The sequence below is a fragment of the Triturus cristatus genome, chromosome 2_1, assembly GCF_964204655.1.
Source record: "Triturus cristatus chromosome 2_1, aTriCri1.1, whole genome shotgun sequence".
Classification (NCBI taxonomy): Eukaryota; Metazoa; Chordata; class Amphibia; order Caudata; family Salamandridae; genus Triturus; species Triturus cristatus.
In genome coordinates this window covers 490,728,191-490,751,527 of record NC_140581.1, presented here as the reverse complement: position 1 = coordinate 490,751,527, position 23,337 = coordinate 490,728,191, and the positions used below count along the sequence as shown (strand labels likewise).

Genomic DNA, 23,337 nt, shown 5'->3' with positions numbered 1-23,337 from the left:
ACGTGGAGACATGGCCCCGCCCTTCCCCATACTCACGGTCACAGACTAGAAGTGAAAAATAAAGTGACAATAAAATAGTTGTATTGTCATTTTATTTTTCTTCTGAATGCTGGCCTTTCACCAGTGGAGCAACGCTCCTCTGCCACAGCGGAGGAGCCGCCCTGCTTTCAGAGCCTTAGCGCCAACATATTTAACCTCCAGGTTTACGCCTTATGTTACTGCCTGTGGCTGAGATCTTCATCAGCAAACTTGCTTAAACCTCCTTCCTTCAGGTATAAGACAAAAGGTGGCAAATCCCTTGCCGCCCTTGGGTCCAGCGGTACAAAAGGGGTGGTGATGGACGGAGCATCAGAACCAATCAAACACTCACACCCAGTCAACAGATCTGGGTTTGATCCATCACCATTCTTTAGCCCACTCTGCCACCCCAGTTCAGACATGGCCACATGCAAATCAGTCTGACCCTGTGCCTCATGGGAACAGTCCAACCCGAACTACCAAGCCATGCCTTCCCTGGACCGGAAACAAGCTTCCTAGGACCGGTTTCTGGCATTTCAGCCGTCTTCAGCCAGGCTTGCTTGAATCCAGTGGCAAAGTGAGCAAGGGACTCACGTCTGAGCATACCCTGCCAACTTATGGCGAACAAAGCGGTACAAAAGGGGGTGGTGATGGACGGAGCATCAGAACCAATCAAACACTCACACCCAGTCAACAGATCTGGGTTTGATCCATCACCGTTCTTTAGCCCACTCTGCCACCCCAGTTCAGACATGGCCACATGCAAATCAGACAGACCCTGTGCCTCATGGGAACAGTCCAACCCGAACTACCAAGCCATGCCTTCCCTGGACCGGAAACAAGCTTCCTAGGACCGGTTTCTGGCATTTCAGCCGTCTTCAGCCAGGCTTGCTTGAATCCAGTGGCAAAGTGAGCAAGGGACTCACGTCTGAGCATACCCTGCCAACTTATGGCGAACAAAGCGGTACAAAAGGGGGTGGTGATGGACAGAGCATCAGAACCAATCAAACACTCACACCCAGTCAACAGATCTGGGTTTGATCCAACACCGTTCTTTAGCCCACTCTGCCACCCCAGTTCAGACATGGCCACATGCAAATCAGTCTGACCCTGTGCCTCATGGGAACAGTCCAACCCGAACTACCAAGCCATGCCTTCCCTGGACCGGAAACAAGCTTCCTAGGACCGGTTTCTGGCATTTCAGCCGTCTTGATCCAGTGGCAAAGTGAGCAAGGGACTCACGTCTGAGCATACCCTGCCAACTTATGGCGAACAAAGCGGTACAAAAGGGGGTGGTGATGGACGGAGCATCAGAACCAATCAAACACTCACACCCAGTCAACAGATCTGGGTTTGATCCATCACCGTTCTTTAGCCCACTCTGCCACCCCAGTTCAGATATGGCCACATGCAAATCAGTCTGACCCTGTGCCTCGTGGGAACAGTCCAACCCAAACTACCAAGCCATGCCTTCCCTGGACCGGAAACAAGCTTCCTAGGACTGGTTTCTGGCATTTCGGCCGTCTTCAGCCAGGCTTGCTTGAATCCAGTGGCAAAGTGAGCAAGGGACTCACGTCTCAGCATACCCTGCCAACTTATGGCGAACAAAGCGGTACAAAAGGGGGTGGTGATGGACGGAGCATCAGAACCAATCAAACACTCACACCCAGTCAACAGATCTGGGTTTGATCCATCACCGTTCTTTAGCCCACTCTGCCACCCCAGTTCAGACATGGCCACATGCAAATCAGTCTGACCCTGTGCCTCATGGGAACAGTCCAACCCGAACTACCAAGCCATGCCTTCCCTGGACCGGAAACAAGCTTCCTAGGACCGGTTTCTGGCATTTCAGCCGTCTTCAGCCTTGGGTCCAGAGCCTGGATTCTTCTCTCAGCCCCTTTGATCTATCGAATCAGAACCGCTGTTTAAAAAACTACTGAAAACCTGGATCTTGGCAGCCCCGGACTCTTTGTGCGCCTCACTTATCTAAGAATTCGATGTCATTCATGCATGCTCTGAACCCTATCTGTATTTCCGTATAGCGCCAGGATGCTCCTTCCGGAGCGAAAGTAGCGCTTTATAAATACAAACACAAATCAAAATCAAAAGACTTCCGAGGTGTGCTATTTGTCCAGAGTAGGTCAGAGTATTAGGTGAAAAGAGGTTTGAGACTTTGGATGCCACTGTTTTGAAGAAAGTGGCAGGAAAGCAGAGTAGAACCAAAGAATTTTATGATGGTAAATTTAAAGTGAAATTGTCAGATGTTGGGGACTGGGTTTTAGTTCGGATTCCCACAAGGGTAAGAAGAAGTCAGTCAAGATTGTCTGCACCAGTTGTGGTGGACAGTTTCGAAAGGATCTGTGTTTTTGCATGGGAAGGGATGGTGGAGTAAACGAGTTTTAGTTAAAGTTATGCGTGAGCACGCACTGAAGATTAGGCAAATCAAAGCCTTTGGGAATTTTGAAACCTATGATTTTCGATGTGAACAAAAGTTGGAAGGTGCCTTTGCTGGTTCGTGTACTGAAGCCGAGGTACGTATGCCGTGGGCTCCGTTTCCACTTGGAATAAAAGAAGCAGTTTGTCTAAAGAAACTTCTTTGTCTTGATTACCTCACCCTATTGATCACCTCCTTGGTACAATGGGGCATAATGCAACCAGAAAATATTTATTATTTCTTGTCCGAAGCTGCCAAACTCAGAACATGTGGTGTTTGTAAGTACAAACTCGGTCACTTTCTACTTAGGGGAAAACATGTTGTGGTGGGCAAGTGGGGTGTGCTGTGAACGCGCCCATTATAATCTTGGTGCAAGCTCTTGCTTGTGCAGAACTGGGACTCTCAGAGCTCAGAATTATGCCCTACACAACACGGCACAAATGAAACGCGTGCATGCATGGTCTCAGATGTGATTCTGCATCCAATTCACATCTCTGTTAATCAGGGCTCGAGTCGGGGTACCACGCGGGTGGACGGCGTCCCCCCACTTATTTTACCAGGTTTTTACCGGGTGGACGCCGTCCCCCCTGCCCAAAAGCTGGACTTCACTCTTTGGCCCAGGAGATTCCTATCGTGACGTCACTTCCGGTGACAGCGTCCCCCCACTTCTTTTTTTAGGACTTGTGCCCTGCTGTTAATGATACATAAACGACTTTTAAGTCCTTTTTGCAAGTGTTATTACCCATTTTACCCTTTTTTACTTCCTGGTGGTTTGTGCTTGACTCGTCTAGGCGCTAGTTAAAATAAGTAGAGATTTGGAACAACCACTATCGTTGCTCAATTTAAATACAATGCAAGTCAGGAGCCTGGAAATGTTTACTCAGCTGTAGTGATTCGGAACAACGAGTTTGTTGTTTACCTGCCCGCTCTCCGTCTAGGCACACGCAGAGATCTGTGTACTTTCTCCACTACACGCCCCGCCCTAGTTGATTGTTTTCTTTTTACGCAAATACACTTGGTATGTGGCCTTTGTTTTCCCCGGGGTTCGCTGGCCGGTGGCCAGGTAGAAGGGAGGAAGCAGGTGCTCGGCATTAGCAGTTCCCGATAAGTGCGCGTGCAGGGACGGCGCGCGACGAGAAGCACCCATGGGAGCTCGGCTGCGGGGGTCTGGAGCGGAGCGGGCCGCTAGTCAGGTGAGTGGTCGGGAGCAGGTCAATATGAGGGGAAAAACAGGCGCATTCGATTCCTTTCTCTTTACACGCAACTGCTCTCGCAATGTGCTCACTTATGGTAGCAACACCGAACTGTCGCACAGGACGGTGTTTTGTATGCAATGCGCCTTCTTAAACTGAGTTCAATCCGAGAAGACTTTATGGAGGTGTTTAAGAATCTCGGCTTCCTATAGGCTAATGCCATCGCTTAATTCGTTCCGGTCTGTTATATAGGGGGTTCAGCCCCATATCACGAGGGAACCCGTGTGGGGCTGTTTCTACATTAAACACCGAAGCACTCGGATACTCGTAGTTCCGTTTTTCACATTAAAAGTATGGGACTGAAACCAGAGCTGGTAAAAAGCTACTATGATGGCAAGGGCCAGCTTGGTGTTATGTTTGTTTGTCGAGTACATGTCCTAGCTTCAGAGGTATCCTTTCCGCCTGAATCTTCCATGTTGCATTTCAACGCCCCACCGTCACCTGGCGTGCAATCCGTGCCCCACGCTTAGCTTTCTTTCTCACTCTGGTGTGGTTCCTTGCGACTTACCCCTCACCACCAAGCCCCGAAGTGTTCAAGGGTGTCGTTCACTACGGTTCTTCAAACGGCAGGTCACTCCCCTGCAGCGCTTATCTGTTCACTGGCAGACGCTGCTGCTTGCAGGTATTTCATGGTCCTCTGCTTTGTATTTATAATAAAACCTGTAAACCAGGAGATGCTGTCTTTCATAAGAGACAAATATTTCAAATGAATTGCGTCATACTGGTGGTAGGCGTATGTGCGCGAACAGCAGTTTGTCAGTTGTCTCTGAATTCCGCACCTGGAGTCGAGTCGTAGTCACAAAGCCCGCCCATCAAACTTCCCCTCGCTCTTTCAATCTCATTAACAAATTACTCCTAGGTAGGCGGACTCCGCGAAAATGTTTGTGATTTGAGCCTAAGCCAGTCGTGTGCGTTGTGGTGTTGAAACATTTTTTTGGGTGTGCTGGTCAGCTGCTTCACCCGACCAAAACGAGGTGGACTCCTGAAACAATGTGGGAAAGGAGTAAAGCATTTTATTCTAGGCAATATGAAGCTGCATCTCTGCCCACCACCATGTTTAGGTTTGGTTGCTTGTGTTCCTCACCGACGCCAAACACAGACTTGTGGCATATTTCTCTCCAAGTCCGTGCGGAGTCTGTCTCCAGTCCTGAATTGTTCCGTTCAAACCAATCCTTTCAGGTGTTAGTCCAATTAGTTCAATTGAAGTAAAACAACTACAATACCCAGAAGGCTTTAGATTATGATAGCAAAGTCAGGGTCTGGAAACGGTGTGTGTAATGAATAAGAGCTAGGCAATCACCCTTGGGGGCTTTGAGTCAACCCACCTCCGCCATTAGTTGGTTTTGGTCAGCTGCCATCAGTAAGTGCTTGAAGAAAATGTCATTCACATTTTAGATGGTGGTAGAGGAATATTTTAGTCTTACAGCTTGCAGTTGGCTAATAGGTAGCAGTCCGCTGTCTTGAGCGCTTCCACTGGCCAGTGCATGTAGAAAGAAGCAAAGCATCCATGTCCTGCAATAAAGGTCTTTGTGCACATAGAAGTATTCCACACTCTGGTTGCTGTTGCACCAAAATTGACTTTACACATAAATGGGATTTTGCTTCTAAATGTAATATTATGTTTACTTTGCACCAAATGTGATTTTTGCACCTAAATTTGATTTGTACAGCTAAAGTTTTTCTACACTAATGCTTATGGTGATTTAGCAACTACATGTGCAGATCATCAACCAGATGTGATGTCATATTGATGCACACCACTTACAACTGATACCTCTTACTAACTCCTTTTTTGGTCTCACCTGGTTAGCAGCGCATGCACTGCGCTCGCCATGCAAGGGCTTCTTGGAATCAATTCGGTTCCATAAGTCGTCTCAGCTCCACCTGCAAACTTGATTGGTATGCGTAATTTGTCGTCACATATTATTCAGAACAGACTTTGTTGATTGTGCAGGAGGGTTTTAAGCCCCTCCTGGTTGCCACCCTGTCCTTTTTAGGCCACACCCAGCGTGATTGGATATTTTACTGGCTGCGTGAGACGTTGGGTTTAATCAGTGCTTTAAGTGGGAAAAAAAACCTGGGGGTGCTCTAAAAGGGGCGTGGTTAATGTCTTGAAGGGGCGTGGCCTATCCGAGTAGGGGCGTGGTCTAAATCAAAATAACTAGCACTGTGTGCTTAAGAAAATCATGAAGTCGCATCCAGCAAAGGATAATAAAATAGGCAAAAAGGTATATTTATTAAGTATAACCCATAAAAATACCAAACACTTTAAAAAACACGCGTTGGGGTGTTGCTTTCACCAGCCCCACATAAAAACCATAAACAAAAACACCCAAGAGTAGCTTTGACCTCGCTGGCCTTTTAATGTTTGCACACATGGTGCCCAACTCTAAGAATCTAGGATTTTCCAACAAGGAAGAGCTGGCGAGAATCACCGCGGCCTGCGCATATTTTGTGTTTTATCGCCCACTGTATACTATGCGCGATGCAACGTTTTTAAAAAAAAACAGAAAAATACATTAAAATAATGATAGTAAGAAATATATATATATTTTATTAGCACGGGGTATTATAGTTCCAGTCATTGTAATGACGTCACGCCCATTCCCTTTTCCAAAACGCATCCCGGGCACAGCAGGGCCCAACTGAAACTGTAAAAGCCGCCGCGTCGCTGTTCCAAACCCCCCGAGACCGGAAGTCTGTCCATTCGCTACTTCGACTGCATTTGACTAAATGTGTATATTTTTCAAAAGTCGGAGAAATAAACTCCACCGTTACGGTCGCGTTTCTCTCGACCAAGTTGTACCGCTAATGTTTTTTTATTCTTACCCAAAGCCTCTTTCGCAGCCGGTATAAGTCTTGCGCAAATACGAGGTTCCTCGGACCCCGGCAGGCTATTTGTACTTTACTCTGCGGATACATGTTATATACACTGTATACTGTATATTAACACGCATATATTAATTAATGAATAGCCAAAAGACACTCCCTTAAATGGTAGCAGGTAAGTAAGAGTAAACCATCTCGAGGGGGCTACTTCTGGCTGTTATTCTTCGAAAACGTTGCTAACAACGCTTGTAACTTTAACGTCCTGTATCCCATTAAACGTACAAGTTACCAACCGACCTACAAAAAATGTGCTCGTTCAAGCCTCCTTTTGACTTCAGAAGTTTAAGGAGGATGCGCCAATGGGGGAGGGTGGCCACCCTCGAGGCTGCCCCTGGGGCGAGGGGGGTGTACGGAAGGCTACGGACGGGTTTTAGCCCAGGGCGGAACATTACAGGTAGGGCGAAGAAAAGCAATCTAGAAGCGTGTTGTTTTCATGGAACTATGAGCTGAAAGCTGCAAGCCACGAGGGGCCGTGTGCGAGACTCGTACAGTAACGTGGGCATGGAATGCCAACCATGACAGTGCCAGGCTCCTACTTGCCTGGTGGCGCTGCGCCTACTTTTAAAAGAGTTTAAGAACCGGGCTGAAGAATGTACCTTGGCAGCAGCATGCACGAGAGAGGTTCACACTGTGCAACCTTCGCTCCAGTGCAAGACCCTTCGGGACCGAGACGCACCACAGCACGTTGAAATTAGGTTCAGAAACACGTTCCTCATACCAACCTTCTTGCACCACGGCATTTAAGTGCGGGGGAAGGCACTCGTGCAAGGCACCTCGGAGAGTCGGAGCCTCGTGTGTTTATCTGTGTTGCAGGAGGGGAGACTCATTCAAGGCAGCTAGGTGCACGCCGAGGGGCCTTCTGTAGTGACGTCAGGCCGTGACCACTGAGCTGATAGGTTCCCAACAAGTTCAGCAAAGTGGAGGATGGCGAAGGGAGACGGGGTCAGGTTACCTAACAGTGCAGCAACAGTGGGCAGAGTCTGAGCACCGGCAGTTTTTTTTTAGGCCCTCAAAACTGGTCCGAAAAAAAAAAAAATAAAGAACGGACTACCTTTAGTAGCCACGAAAATAGAGCCCGATAGAGACCCGTTTCGAGGGCCCCAAAAAAAAACAGCCGGTGCTCAGACCCGGACAGACCCGGCCCACTTAAAGCCCTGGGTTTAATATTGGATAGCTGCACTTTAAAAAAAAAAAAAAAAAAAAAAAAAAGAAATTTTCGAAACTATTGCATGCGTTTGTGTGTAGAATGCATTCAACACTATTTTGGTACGCTACTTTGTTACTACACACTTTTTTAAAAATCTAAACAATGCGTGAATGTGCGTGACTGTGCACCTGCCGTTGGAAGATTTTTGAGGGGATGTCCGTATCATTAGCATCCAGACCGCAGACTTGGCATAAAAGTTAGGCTTTTGTGGATAAGGGCTCAGAATAAAAATTAAGCTGTAGTGTATTATGCGTTTCTGGTTTATGTATGACTTTTTTGGGTGATATCGGTTATGCTATTAAGGTGCAGTCTCTTGCGTGTGGGATGCATTTTGTTTATTCTACGCTACTTGTTGCTATATCTTGCATGTGGGATACTTTTTCTTCATTTTATGCTACTTTGTTACTATGTGCTTGAGGTGCGGTTGATGTTTTCTTTATCTAAAGAATGCGTGAATGTGTACACGCTGCTGCTGACACGCCGCAGCCACCGCAGCAGACGCCGCCGCTGCTGACAAACCACAGCTGTGTGCCCCAGTGATGTAGGCAGAATTAAATGCAGACCAATTTGGAAGAGGTGGGCATGCACAGCACATACCCACGTCATCTGAAGGAGGAGGGTGCAAGAAGCTGCCAGCACAGCTACGATAGGAGGAACATTAGACAGGTGCATGAAAGACCAGGACAAAATCCATTTGATTCCAAAGCGGAGTCACGCGGGTAGGGGATAAAAAAGTGGGTGCAACTAAAGTGGAGTAGGAGGAGGCAAGAGCTCTAATGTAAAGAAACCACTAGCTCTGTAGAGCAGATTGATGACAAGGGGTGCTACCGGGTGGACGAGGCTTTACAGAGCAGATTAAGGCTGCTCGGCCCTCACTAAGGTTAATCGCAAATGCAGGTAGAAGGGATGTTTGGCAAGGATAGTAGGGGGAGAGGACATGGGAGAGTTAAGTAGGCTTTGGAGTCTCAGAGACCACTCTGAGAGAGTCCACTGCGCTTAGGGAGCCTCTCGCAACAGAGATGGGGTAATGACACCACTCCCCCTGGGATCACAGTTTACTGGACTTTGGGCGCAGCTTTGATTCGTCTTCCGGTTTGTGTCCCCGTCACCCTCCCCATCCTCTTTCCCTCCTCCATTCTGTCTACTTTCCCTGCTCTTACCCGCCCACCCCCCCGGAATCTCTCCCTTTGCCTGCTATTTCCCTGACCTATATGTTCCTTTTTGTTTGTCTCAACCTTACTTGTCACTATATTGCCATGCTCTAATAACTGTTTAACCTTTGTAAAGATGTAACCTGCAATTATTGTCCGATACTCTTGTAAAGCGCTCTGTTACCTCCGGGTCTAGCCAGCGCTATATCAAACCTTAAAAATAAATAAAATACACGAATAGAACAAGCACTGAAAATGCAATAGGTCTCGCCTTTGATTAAGTTAGACATTTGCTTTGCTAATGGTATTGTATAACAAAGCAAATGGCTTTAACCCCTTCGACGCTCATGACGGAACGGTTCCGTCATGAGCGTCGGTTGAGCTGTGCTCATGACTGAACCGTTCCGTCATGACCACGCCCGCGCAAGCAGCAGTCAGCACCGCGGGGGAATCAGCCCCGCATGGAAGGGGTTAACTTAATAAAAGGCAAGACCTATTGCATTTTTAATGCTTGTTATTTATCTGCACTCCATTTTTCCAAGTGATTTTACATCTAAAGGATTTTTTTCTCCTGAATATGATCTGTGCTCCTAAAATTGTTTTCACACCCTTGCAGAGTTTGCACATATATATAATTCCTTCCCGTAAAGGGTTTACCCACTGTGGTTGCTGTTGCACCAAGGATAACTTTTGACCTACATATGCTGTCAACCAAATTAGATGTCATTGCACATAATTTAAACCAAAGATGCAATCTTACTATGCTTTTCCCCTCTAGTCATTTTGCATGTGGTGCAAAACTCCAGCTGACTTTGGACCAAGGGTAATTTTGTACATAAATGTGATTTATTCAAGTGCTGCTGCTCCTACATTTGATACCACAACACTTACTTTCGATGAATGTATGTTTGCGTGTATACATGATGTGGGCTCTTAAAAATTGTCAACAGTCAGTGATTTTTGCACCTTGATATGCTTCCAATCAAATGGGGCGGGGTGAAGGGGGCTTACTGATGCAACCTTTTTATACGTCATGAACAATAACCCACTACTCTCTTTCCTGAGTGATACTCCATGACTACATATTGTGGCTGTACCCTATAGAATCTGCTCTCAAGACCAACAGTAATCAATTTTTTAAATATATTATTATTGACAACTGGTTTAAAACGAAAAGAGTTTCATACAAGATCAGCCTCGGACTCCGGTATGCATGTGGAAAACGCAGAGCACTGCTGGTAACCCAGAAACCTCAATCGGTGTTAAATACCATAATCTCAAACTGGGCTCCATATATGTTTTACATTTTTATTGAGGACGTATGCTTCTGGACAGACGCATTTTTTCCTTCCTAGATTCAAAGACCACAAAAGAATCACTATCCCAGTTTACCACAACCAAAAATGTGAACTCCACTTCACCCTAGATGAAAATTAAGGTCCTGCTTCAAATACTCCATCGCCCTCCATAACTACACCTTCACCACATTCTTTGATGCACAGACAGCAGTAAATGTTTGTACAATGGCTAGAAACTTTAAAACTGATAGCATACCCACTATTCCTACTAATAAAAAACCAGTAGCAGGAGTTGGGTGAAGTATTCCGTTCTGCTGATGGAATTGTAGCAATTTTGTAGACTTCCCTCTCCTCTTCCCCCCCCCCCCCCTCTATCTTTGTGCACACCTCTCCTCTCCACCCTCCGGCCCCCATCTTTGTGCACACCTCTCCTCGTCCCCTCCCTTTGAGCACACCTCTCTTCTTCCCCCTCCACTCTCCCTCTGAGCACCCCTCTTCTCTCAAGCCTCCCACCTCCCCCTCTCTTCGAGCACCCCTCTCCTCTTACCTTCCCGCTCTCTTTGAGCACACCTCTTCTTCCCCCTCCACTCTCCCTCTGAGCACCCCTCTTCTCTCAAGCCTCCCACCTCCCCCTCTCTTCGAGCACCCCTCTCCTCTTCCCCCTTCTCCCTGTCTCTTTGAGCACACCTCTTCTTCCACCTCCACTCTCCCTCTGAGCACCCCTCTCTCTCTCTCCTCCTCATCTCTTCCCTCTTTGTGCACCCCTCTCCTCTCCCCCCCTCCCACTCTTTGAGCACCGCTCTCTCCCCCTCATCTCCTTTTTCCTCTCTTTGAGCACCCCTCCCCCCTCCCTCTCTTTGAGCACCCCTCTCCCCCTCCCTCTCTTTGAGCACTCCTCACCCCCGGATTGCTCTCTTCCTGGTTACATCTTACTCTGCACACATAGTCCTAAAACGTCGAGCAGAGGCACCAACCCCGACACTTCAGAGCATTCTTCCAATCGCATCACCTGCTAAAGAACTCAAACCACTGGAATACTTCTTGATCATAGTTCCTGTTGCAATCTCCAACTCTAAATGTTATTAACACAAAGATCGGTCTGTTTAGGAAACCCCAGAAAAAAAACACCTACTTACAATCCAGTAATCCATCTTCTAGACAGAGCATCACATCTGGCTTCTTGGGCTGCGGTCTCTAATGCAACTTTAATATCTGCACTCATGAAAGACCTCCCCCGATGCAATCTGCTCACCCTCAGTACCATTATTGTATCACTATCCTGCAGCATCCTACACCTCCCTAGAACACTACCGGGGTGCCCTCCCCCTCCCCCCCACAAGGATTCTTTTAAGTGCAACCTGATTAACTCATAAACTTCTCATTTCAGTGCTTCTCTGTGGAGATTACTAATACCAAAGGTAAATCACTGAGGCTGGTCACCTTATACAGTCCACCTAGCGACAACATTTTTTTTATAGACCATTTCTAGATTATAGAACTGATCAAGTCATCTCTTTAGTGACAACCATGCATCTCTTAGAAAATTCTTTCCATTGAAAAACAATTTACCACAACATTGCACCTTCCCTACCCGCAGTAAGAGTTCTACTCTGTACCAATTGTCATTAAACACACCACTTACAACCTCTAACCCTCTCAGATTAGATTGGTTAGAGCCCTTCTTTAGTCTTTCCAAATGTCGTGACCATAATTCATATTCCCAGTGATAAACTGGAGATGGAAATCTTAAAATGGAGACCAAGAAGACATTGCCGGCATGCATTAGCAAAGCCCACAGAGCTGGCTTCAATGTCCCAACACCAGCGTGCAAAATGCACTCGGACAATTTGTATAGTATCTCTGTGCAGCCTATCTCATTCTGTGGATTTTGTATCCAGCTTCTTTATTGCCCAAGATATTTGAATTCTAACAAGTTTGTCTGTACTTTTGGGCACATATTAGTACCAGTACTATAGTACCCTTCACTGGGTGTTAACTATGCTCACAACACTACCTGCTCACATTACAGTTGAGTCACCGTGAATCCTGCTGGTGCTTGTCAATTTCCTAATATTATATGATGTCTGAGTTTGACAGTATAACCTGTGAGTAAAGATGCTCGGAGGTCTGACTTCTTCTCAGTACTGACTGTCTGAAATTAGTCTTATCATGGTATCCATGGTTTACTGCTGCCAGACTTCAGTTTCTTCTAAGCTGCATTACTAGTGCAGGAGACATTGCGGGGTGCAGGAATAGGCACACATAGATAAGGATGCAGCGATGAGTAGAAGCCCACTTCCTTATAAAAAATGCAGTGGGCAATGCAAAGTGCCTTCAATTAGATGAGCTTCTCGACTGGAAGTTAGAGTAAGGTGCGAAGTTGCAGGGATACTGCACAGTTCTTGGAATGTGGTATAGAAGCCAATCTGCCACTTTTTAAATTATTTATAGCCTTTAAAAAAAAATGTATTCAAACTTTTTTTATAATAAAACCATAAAGCAATAGCGGCAAGGATATGTTCCAAATAATAATGCATTGCAGTGTCACATAATAAATACATTTTAAAATGTCAAGCATGGAAATGTATTTATTTTTAATTTTTATTTAACAGAGTTTTACATAGCGCGAACTTGACCCGCACCGGGTATCAGACGCTTTGCATAGCACCAGTTGCATTACATGAGGACACATTCATTTTTGTTAGGCATGGGGAGATTAAGTGATTTGCCCAGAATCACCGGATGTTCAGCGTCAAAATAGGTTAAAAATGACAAGCAAGTACATATCCTATTGATTGACAATGACAAACAAGCAAGTTCAGTCCAACTGCAAAACATATACAAACATACCTGTAGCCCACTGCAGCTTCCAACTAGCAAACTACAAATATCTCTCCCACCCACAGTCACCCCTTGCCAAGCTGTCATATATATGTGCCTCAATGGCAAGCATCTTCAAAGTTCACCACAGTAGTTCCAAATCAGCCTATTTGCGTATCCTGTAGACCCCAAGTACAAGATAATTCAGTAGCCTAGGCGAGAAATAATCAGGGCCTGTATGATCATTTTTCACACTGGCAGCCAAAAAAAGCCTACGATTTTTCTCAGACTTCTTAGGAGGCCAAAGCAGCCAGAGAAGAAAGCTTGTCATCTATCAGCACTCCTCTGTTTTTGACCACTAATTTGGGCTTGAGGGTCTGTCCCAGCAAATGAGGCCACCAATGAGCATCCCAGTCTAGAGTATTCTTGCCCACCATAGCATTGACTTTCTGACAATTTGTGTGCATACTCTTCCCTATGGCAGCTGTGAAGCCAATGGAATTTACAGGGCCTTTCCTTTCCCCAGCCGACAGGGATATAATAAGGCGAGTGTCGTCAGTGTCGGATACTAGCAACAGCCTCAAAGATTCCCCAATTTCAGCTAGTGGTCTGACACAAATATTAAACAAAGTGGGACTTGGAGTACTCTGAACTCTAGCTGGTACTTTGTGGAAGAGAACGGTGGAGAGATCACCTAGAAAGTACGGTCCTTTGAAGAGGAAGGAAAGCAAGCAAGAGCCTGATCTCGAAAGCCAACCTGTTGTATCTATCCAGAAGTAGCTCATGCCCAACGGTATAGAAAGCTGCGCTTAGGTCTTGCAAAATTAGCGCAGCTGAGCCACCATCGTCCAAAGTAAAATAGAAAAAAAAAGAATATTAAAACTATGGTTGAAAGAGGGCCTGCTCTGCAGCAACATACTGATTCACTCTCGTTCCCTTGGCCGGATGTCATACCCTGTGGCAGCTGAGCAGCAGCTTTTGCATTACCAGGCTGTGATCCCTGGCGTCTGAAGACCACCTGGCTGGGGTGTGACCTTCCACCACAGGGAATGGGGACAGCTGAGATAAAACTTAGCCTCTGGAGAAGCTGGAAGCTTCATCCTCTTTCAAGAGTGTAGTTTGAGTTTCCCTACTTCATGTGGCTTCGTGGGCACAGGTGTGCACTTCACCAACACGTCAGTGACGTAGCTAAATGTGCCGTAGCTTGGAAAAGTAGTTTTAAGTCACTGGCCAGGTTTTTATATCCATAGCAACCTAAAGAGGTCCCAAGGATCAGTTTAAAAGGGCTATTTTGATGTGATTAATGGTTCTAATTGGATAGTATATGTATTGGCCCTACACGATCTATAACGGACTTGGTAAAGTATATTTTATTGCCGTTCACTTTATTGGAATTTTTAATGCATAGTTGTAGTTGAACAGTATACATTGCTAAAAAAAAAAAAAAGTATATGTATGAACAATTCAATGTTTTAAAGTCATACAATATGGTGAACCATAATATTGTTTTATTTGTATTTTTATGGATGGCTCTGAGAATTGAGACATGAAATCCGTAAAAGGAAATGTGATTGATGTTTTCTTTTTGTGATGACGTATTTTGAAACATGGCTACCCCTCAGAGGGGTAGCAAGCAGTTTTTAATGTCAAGCCTACGAGACAGACCAGGCTGTCTGATTTTCAAAAGACCTATTGGTGGCTTACCAAATGCTTGCAGGGGCTTACAGCTGGCCTATTGCTTTTTGTTATCGCCCTAATTTTCTTACTGCTAATTCAATGGCTTTCCCTATTCCAGCTTTTCCATCTTGTTTCTCTCTTTTTTTTTCTTTTCTCTTTGTTAAACAGAAGAGTAAATGCTTTCCAGCTCTATCCTTCTTTCCCACTTGTGCTACCTTTAAATGCCCACCCCTTGAACTACATTCTCTCTCTTGTGCTTTTCCGCTGCTCCACTTGGTGCGGTTACCTTTTTGTGCTTCTCGCCGCCTTTTGGGCTGCATCTTCTTCTCTCCTCGTCCTGCTCTCTGTTCTTCTCTGTGTGCTTCTATCCCTGTGTTGCTTTCCCCCTCGTGCAATGATTTTCCACCTCCCTGCCCCAACCCATGCCTCCCCATTTGCTCCTTCGTTACCACTCTCACACAGGAGGTACTTAAAAAAAATTAATGATAAAAATAATTGTGCTTCAAAATTGTTAATTATGTACTGATTCTCATGGCGCCCGCCATTTTGGATTGGTGTATACAAAATTTAAACAAATGGTGCATGCTTCATTCTGCTGGTATGTGCACATACATAATCCGATACGTGCACCAGTGAAACGACGTGACTGACAACAGCGAGTACGTCTTTGCGTCTTTTTGCATTTTGTTGTTTTTCTTTGACAATGAGGCATAGCATCGGTAAGAAGCCAGACCCTGTCCAGCATTGTAAAAGCCAATAGGTTCCAATGGTGAGACCTACGGGCTTTTCCTAGCCCTATATATAAATAAAGAGGAACCCTTGGAAACCCAAAGGACTAGGGTTCATACACAGAACTATATAAGAAATTGTCCTCTGGAAGAAATTGAAAACACAACCTCAACTTGCGTTCATCATATTCCCGCCACTCACTCTGGGGCCACTATAAGAGACCACTCACAGATGTTTGTGTATTGGCACAAGGACTCGTCGTAAGTGGAGTATTGACTTCAGTTTATTACAATAAAATTCTTTATATACTGTATTTCATCAATCACAATTGGATAAAAGACCTTTTCATCAAAAAAAGATCACAATAAAAACATTTGTATCACAAATCAAAATTTAAAAACAATATATCATAAACCTACCACAATCTATATGCGAGAGGTTTTTGTATAGAATAACAATAGACCATAATATCTGTCATTGACTGCCACAATCAAGACCGAAAGTTAGACCACCTTGGTTGTGTATTAATATAAATCGTCAATGTCTACCATCATTACATATACAAACAAATTTGTGGCTCTTTTGAGAGCGTCGATACGTTTCGAAGGACCATTCAAATCATGCCTTCTTTTTCAAGACCATAATATTTTCGACTCCCTTTCTTTTAAAATTTAGGGCGAGGGAACTTCCCTTTGATTACTATAGTGTCTTCAATTCTATGGGTCCCGATCCTTCCAATATATATCTCTTCAATAATTATAATGTGGAGGACCAGCGCCTTCTTTTCGGCGGCCACCTCGGTTTTTGATAGATAATCCCAGGCTCTACTTCCGCTCTTATTAATGAAGATAACATTCCTATATTTCTTTGTCTTCTCTGTGTTTAACAAAACCCGACTGCTGTATTGTTCAGCTTCAATTTCTAATACGCCGTGTCTTGGCTCTATTTATTAAGTTGAAGATCCGAAAACCGGCGGCGTCTATGTACGTCCGTCCCGGTGTAGTCTATTCATCTCCTGAATGAACTGCATATGTATCTAAGAACTATAATACCTCAATCAAATATGCCAAGAATCGCTCACAAATTCACAGACCCTCTCGAGGTAAGATAGATGAGAATTATTTCACAAATTGTTTCATTTATTAAGACGGGTGAACCACATGATTCAATTGAGTTCCCTCTTCTGTAAATGGAAATCAGTAGGGGACTTAACAGTCCAATAAATGTGCCTATTGTGACCTTCAGCTCAAGCACCTACCTAGAAAAGTGGACACTCTTGTAACAGTAGTGAGATCAATACCTTGTAAAGTGAGATTCCCCCCCCTCCTATTTTCGTCTCAAAAACACCAATTCTGCCTCTATACTTTTATAGGGCCCATTTGCGATGAGCTTCACCTCTACCTTCTACATCAGTTTGAGACCTAGCAAGAATCTTAAACCACGCACTAGAAGAGCGGTCTCCATTCTTTACTCTAAAGACTTATGGGATCTGCTTGGAAAGCATAATTTAGGGAACACCCGTTATGTTCGATTGGCTTAAATATATCAGTCATTGAGGGTATTTGGAAAAAATCCCCAAAGCAGCAAGGTACCGGTATCCACTCTGAAAAACAAAGAAATCGAGATGACCAATCTATACATATGTAGGTCCTTAGTCTCCACTTCAGTATCTACTACGCAGCTGTAGATCTGCTTTTAAATATTGCCTAGACTCGTAGTCCTGATTTATATCCAAGAAAAAAACTGGTGGTGAAGTAGCAGTGATAGACAGAAAAAAACATCCATTGTAGGAATCTGAAAATGATAAATTGTAGGAATCTGAAAATGATAAATTCACCATGTTTCAGTGGAAGTTAAGAACAATACTGCCTAAATCCTCCCCTCCCACCCCCCACACAAATTTCATCAACTTCCCTTCAAGTGAAAACTTAAATTTTCTTTAACAACTCATTGAGTTCTTTACTGAAAGCTATCTTTTCCGATAAAAATAACTTTCTAGGGGAAGTTAACCTTTCCTGGGCTGATGTGGAAAAACTCCACAATGGCACAGCTCTCATTGTTTCTCCTCTGTGATCTCCATCAATGGTACAACTCCAACACGCATGAAAGTATCCACCTTTTTAATTTTCTTTTTAATCCACTTGGAGTAATAAAGATAGTCTCCGGTTCCTGAGAACTGGACCAACCATTTCCTCATAATCTTCACTCTCACATCATGCAAGTCAATTACACAGGACCGCCAAGGAGACCTAAACAATGGGTTTGAGGCAGCAAAAATAACAGCTGGAGAACAAAATCTCCTAATCCTTATAATCCATTCTATCTAATCAAGAGGTTAAATGCTAATTGATGATTTACTCTGACCTACTTAAGACCCTGAGTAGTAATCCACAATAAACCTAATCGGAATAAGGACTAAAAGATTGGCCCAATTGTTCACAAGAGAACTAAACGAAGGAATTCCCTGAGGAAAAAGAATGCATATGGTATTAAAACCCATTGCCTAAAGAGTTAGAAAATTTTCAAAATGAAAGGAGAATACAATAAACACATTTGAGTCCAAATCTTCATATGTTGAAATGGAGATTAATGAAGCCAAAAATCATCCCGAAAAGCTGCTTGAAAGTTTTAAGCAATATGCAATCCCCTCCATGAAGATAATTAACAATCCTAACACAAACTGCACAAAAATTGCTAACTACTTTGAAGAAAATGTGAAAACTCTCTATTTCTCTACCACATGTAGTTCAAACAAACCTCACACAAGTCAAGAAAATTAAAGCAACATATACTTCAGAACTAGTATCCCTATTGTAATACTAAAGTCCACGGTTGAAACAAGCCTTTGTCTCACTTCTCAGACTGCGAATTCTGTTTCCTCAAAAAATCAGACCCTCTGTGACTAATTGCTGGATAATGCTGAATAATGTCCCCTTTGCTGGGGTGAGGTATCAGACTGCCTCAAGGTGGACCAAGTCAAACCAAGGCTCAGAAAATTGGGACGGATACCAAGGATGTGAACTACTTTGACCAGTGTCTAACAAAACCTTTCAGGCCAAAGTTTTGGAGAGCTGCATGGACAGGCAAGGGAAACAGTTGATCATTGATAATGAATTGTTAGATGAGACCCATCTGGATTAAGGGCAGGTTGCAGCAATGAGTCATAAATTCTACAAGCCATGATGATGCACTACACATACTAGACAAAGGAGATTCAAGTCTTCCACTTCTTTTAGACCCGTCAGACATGTTTCTCATGGCCAACAACTCGAACATTCTCACATTTTTCAATGTAGGAATGGGAATAAATGCTGTTGTTTTAGAGTTGGTGTACTTCCTATGTAGGAAAACAAGAAGTACCATAAGATTCCAGCCTGCCTACCTGGACTCTGCATTTGATCTGCACATAGCACCTCCTGCCACTCTACTAAAAAAAAGCATGAAAATACGTACTCTGAGTGGATGAAAAATATCTCTACCATTTGCTCTCTGAATGACTCCAAATCAATAGCTCAGACTCTAACACCCACTCATTTGTGGGTGACTTGACACCAAGTTAATTGAACTCCAATAATTTGTTTTTTCTCCCGATTACCCTTCATAAAAACACCAGGCCCACACAAGAATGGTTCAACACCATGGCGGGGCTGGACTGTAAACCTGATATTTGTAGATTGTGCAAAATCAGTAGATTTCTTCCTAAACAAAAACTTGAATCTCCAAATGCTCATCCACGTGATGACAAAAGGGACATAGTAAACAGGAACCTAACCAGGAAGAACAAATGGTGTCGGAAACAATTTGATCCTGAAGAACACTGATTGGAAAGAAAGGGAAGGATTATCTCTTTCTATAGTCCCCTCACTCACCAGGGTTTCCCCACGGTGACATGCTTCATCATAGGGGTCCTCCCAGTCCTCTACGGACTGAGGCGTGCTACGACTTGCGGTGTTACGTAGGAGCACTTAAAAACTGTGGACTATGTGTAGTGTAAGTGAAGAGGTGGTGGAGTGCGATAATTAAAATAATCAGCTAGTGGGCTAAGAATAAACTTTATTAGTGCTCTAAGCTGAAAAAATTAAAAACTGGGTAATATGACAAGGAAACCTAACTGTAATGGAAAGGTGTGCCTAGCATATGTTCTGGTCAACTAGTTTCGAGCTTCCCCAGCTCTTCGTCAGGACTACACTGGGACCAGCCCAGTGTCGAGAAACTTGCCACTCCTAGTTAACCTGAATTAGGTGCAATAAGTGTGATGCCACAATTTTAAGGCATGCGTTTTAAAATACATACGTAATGTACGTCAGCACAATGGTTTAGAAAAAAGCAACACTGTGCTTCATGGTCACCGGAGGGGATGCGGCGATCTCGTAATGGAAGCCAAACCTCACGGACCGCATTCTTCCATTAGGTGTCATTGTATGCGGGGTTCGACGTACAAATGTACGAGATCGCCGCATCCCCTCCGGTGACCATGAAGCACAGTGTTGCTTTTTTCTAAACCATTGTGCTGACGTACATTACGTATGTATTTTAAAACGCATGCCTTATAATTGTGGCATCACACTTATTGCACCTAATTCAGGTTAACTAGGAGTGGCAAGTTTCTCGACACTGGGCTGGTCCCAGTGTAGTCCTGACGAAGAGCTGGGGAAGCTTGAAACTAGTTGACCAGAACATATGCTAGGCACATCTTTCCATTACAGTTAGGTTTCCTTGTCATATTACCCCGTTTTTAATTTTTTCAGCTTAGAGCACTAATAAAGTTTATTCTTAGCCCACTAGCTGATTATTTTAATTATCCCACTCCACCACCTCTTCACTTACACTACACATAGTCCACAGTTTTTAAGTGCTCCTACGTAACACCGCAAGTCGTAGCACGCCTCAGTCCGTAGAGGACTGGGAGGACCCCTATGATGAAGCATGTCACCGTGGGGAAACCCTGGTGAGTGAGGGGACTATAGAAAGAGATAATCCTTCACTTTCTTTCCAATCGGTGTTCTTCAGGATCAAATTGTTTCCGACACCATTTGTTCTTCCTGGTTAGGTTCCTGTTTACTTGACCTGTTCAGGTAGTTTTTTGATAATCGTATTAGTGGAGGGTGAACCTAACCTACAACCTCTACTTCCCCCTCATGTTCTGGTAAAAAGGGACATAGTACCAGTTAGGGCTTCTCTGAGGAATAAAACTCCCTCATCCTAGTAGGAGATTTAAAGATGGCAAATCAGTCTCTCATGTTCCCAAGATTAGACCATGGAGACGCACTAAGAAATGGCACTAAGCCCCGCGCAAAGCTTCTCTTCAGACCACTGCCAGACTGACCACGTGTAGGAAGAAATGTGATCACATCTCATCTTCATTACCTCCACTTGACTGGCTCCCTAAAAGGCAAGAGGCTTCCTCAAATTAGTCTGCGTTATAGAGAAGCAATACATACTGGCTCTCTAAAATACCTCACTCACAAACTGTCGATTTCCGATGGTAAAGGGTCACTTAGGAGTTTGGAAATCCATTGTCTGGAAACTCCTGCTTTCACAAAGGGGAAAAAAGCTAAGCAACCGTATTCTGGATATATCACCAGTCAAAAGGACATTCCATTGTTATGAAAACTTGAAAAAAGAACTAAAAAAAATGGCTTTTCCAAAAAGAGCATCTCCCATAATGTAATATGCTTCAGTCTGTGCTGTTTTTCTCAGTCACAGATACCATATTGTGTGCTTTATTACTTAAATGTTTTGTTAAATATGTTGTGTTGAAATACTCTTGTGCATTTCCACCTTTTAGGGCAGCCTCTCTATGTAATTGGGGATGTTTCTGTTTTTCCATTGTGATCGATCTGTACTTGGCAACTTTACACTTTGTAAAGAACTATTTAACCTCCTGGGGTCTAGTCCATGTTTTCTAAAAACTGCTAATCACTAAATAAGAAAGGAAAAAAAAACTCTTCAGATGCAAATCAACCACCTGGTTTGCAGCTGACCTCCATCCAGGCCTTCTGGTGGGACTGCAGCACCTCCGCAACCCCTAGTACTAGCGTTGCTGTTTAGATCAGTGTTTCCCAAAATCTGGGTCGCTACCAACTGTTGGTTGGAACGATTTTGGTGGGTTGGGAAAGTTGAAGTATTTAAAGATGCCTTTAAATTCAAAATGTATGTGATCATATTTGCTGCGCTTTAGAGGCCAAATGTCAGGCTATGTCTTCTGAGAAATTGCTGCTAATGTTTTTGAAAAAAATGTTTTTACATGGGAACAGTGGCATAACGCAAAATGATGGGGCCCTCTGCAAAATGTGATGAGGGGATTCCCAAGTCACACAGATATTCACTGGTCTAGGGCTCTGTGTGGGCCTGCTGAAGGGTTGGGGGCCAGGAAGCAAAAGACACACAATTGATGGACGGAATGCAGAACAAATCAAAACCTTCACCCCCCAGTCAAGAAATCTGGGTTAAATCCATCATTCTTTTGCTCACCATGCCACCCCAGTTTAGACCTGGCCATATGCAAATCAGTCTTGACCCTGTGCCTCATGGGAACAGTCCAGCCCTATCTGCCAAGCCAGGTCTTCACTGGACCGGAAACAAGCATCCTAGGACCGGTTTCTGGCTATCAGCCGTCATCAGCCAGGATAGCTTGACTCCAGTGGCACAGTGAGCCCGGGACCCACGTCTGGGCATACCCGGCGCACTCGGGGCGAGAAAGCAAAAGCCACACAATTGATGGACGGAATGCAGAACAAAACATTCACCCCCAGTCGAGATCTGGGTTAAATCCATCATTCTTTTGCTCCCCATGCCACCCCAGTTTAGACCTGGCCATATGCAAATCAGTAGGCCTGGGCGGCAAATTCCGTTCCGCTCGCGGAATTTGCGTAATTTCGCGTTCCGCGGAGAACGCGAAATTGCTCAAAAGTCTGCTTTTCGCGAAATTTTTGCTTGTTCGCGTTCTCAAAATGCATGTTCGCGAGATATTTCTCCTCGAGCACGCAAACAGCAATTGCGAACAGGAAAAAAGCATCGCGAACAAGCAATTCCGCGTGTTCGCGGAATTTCTGCGTGTTCGCGGAGATTTTTTACCGTTTCGCGGAGATTTGCGTAACGCAATTACGCAAATTCCACCCACCCCTACAAATCAGTCTTGACCCTGTGCCTCATGGGAACAGTCCAGCCCGAACTTCCAAGCCAGGTCCTCCCTGGACTGGAAACAAGCATCCTAGGACCGGGTTTGGGGTTTCACCTCAGCCTAAGCTGCAGGGGCCTGCTGGAAAAAGCAGAGTGGCTTTCCTGAGTGTTTAACTATTTCTTATTCCATGTCATTGCAAGCATTCTGCAAGGCGTGGAATGGCCTAACTTAGAGGGTGAGGGAGCCCCTCCAAAACATGAAACTCTGGAGTCCCCCTGCTGCTGGGGCCTCTTTTGTGACCCTGCATGGGAATTGGTGTTTACATTTTCTAACTTTGCAGTCAAAGAAAGAAAAGTGAAGTGAGCTGTGTGACAAACGTCCTGGGGTACAGAGAATGTGAATGGAGAGGATGTAGGATGTATTTTTTGTGTAACACAATATCATGTAAATACCTGTAAATGAACTGTACACCTTCAGCAGCACATTTACAGTTAGGAAAGCAAAAATGAAGCACTCTTTTGTATTTCCGAAGTGTAAAGGAAACAGATTTGCATAGCCTCAAAAGAATTGAAGACACCTTGCTTATGCACAAATTCAAATATTCACTGAAACCTGATTCCCATACATTTATCATTTGTATGCAATATAGTTTTATCAGTACAATTATATTTGTGCACATTTAGTGGCCATTTCAATGGAAAATGTCTGTAAATGACACTGTGCTACCACCGCATGATT

At 44.4% G+C, this 23,337-nt stretch overlaps 1 protein-coding gene across 1 annotated transcript in view; it reads left to right on the top strand.

Annotated features, from left to right (window-relative positions):
- The first annotated feature begins 3,506 nt into the window (after window positions 1–3,506).
- Window positions 3,507–23,337, top strand: part of TMEM171 (transmembrane protein 171) — a 112,612-nt gene continuing 92,781 nt past the window's right edge. Inside the window, exon 1 of the mRNA XM_085632341.1 lies at window positions 3,507–3,645. The gene's annotated coding sequence lies outside the window, so the exon portion shown is untranslated. The remainder of the gene's footprint in view (window positions 3,646–23,337) is intronic.